General features: G+C 38.0%; 1 long non-coding RNA gene across 1 annotated transcript in view; it reads right to left on the bottom strand.

Moving 5' to 3' along the window:
- The window catches only part of LOC106883828 (uncharacterized), an 18914-nt gene that overhangs the window by 15079 nt on the left and 3256 nt on the right, over positions 1-579 (bottom strand). The window lies entirely within an intron of this gene.

The following is a 579-nucleotide window of genomic DNA, read 5'->3' on the forward strand; positions in this document are numbered from 1 at the left end:
ATGCATGGGCGACGGCTGGTCTTCCATAAACGACCTTGCCCGGACTTGTGCCTTGGAGGGTAACTTTCTAGGTGCAATCCCATGGTCAGTCATGACCGAAGGGGGTCTCAGCTCAGTGTGTGTGTGTTGGTAATGTTGAAGTAAAGTTAACATTCTTCGTGTGTTTTTGAATGGCTAATATGCGCGTCTTCCATGTTGTAATTATTTGTTTCAATTCACGGGACTCAGATCAAATCCCTCTCCTAGCAAGTCCATCTCCAAAATACTGCATTGCTTTTCGAGTTCGTTTATTCTCGGACCGCGCTCTTTCCTCGTGAACTTCGTAACATCCGCGATTTAATTCCTGTATTTTTAATACACCTAACATGAAACCAATTAGCAATCATTATTCGATGTTTGTTAGTTGGTTTTTTTTTTTCATTTTCTTTATTTATTTTTGTTTTCTTTTGCTATTCGATGAATATAAAGTTAATAGGTGAAAGGTAAAGCAAGAAGAAAAACAAGTCTTCTATTCCATCGTAATTGATTGAAACATCTTCAACAAGAGACAAAAAAGTAACAAGCAATCTGTTTCAAGAA

Source organism: Octopus bimaculoides, chromosome 6, assembly GCF_001194135.2.
Source record: "Octopus bimaculoides isolate UCB-OBI-ISO-001 chromosome 6, ASM119413v2, whole genome shotgun sequence".
NCBI classification, from domain to species: Eukaryota; Metazoa; Mollusca; class Cephalopoda; order Octopoda; family Octopodidae; genus Octopus; species Octopus bimaculoides.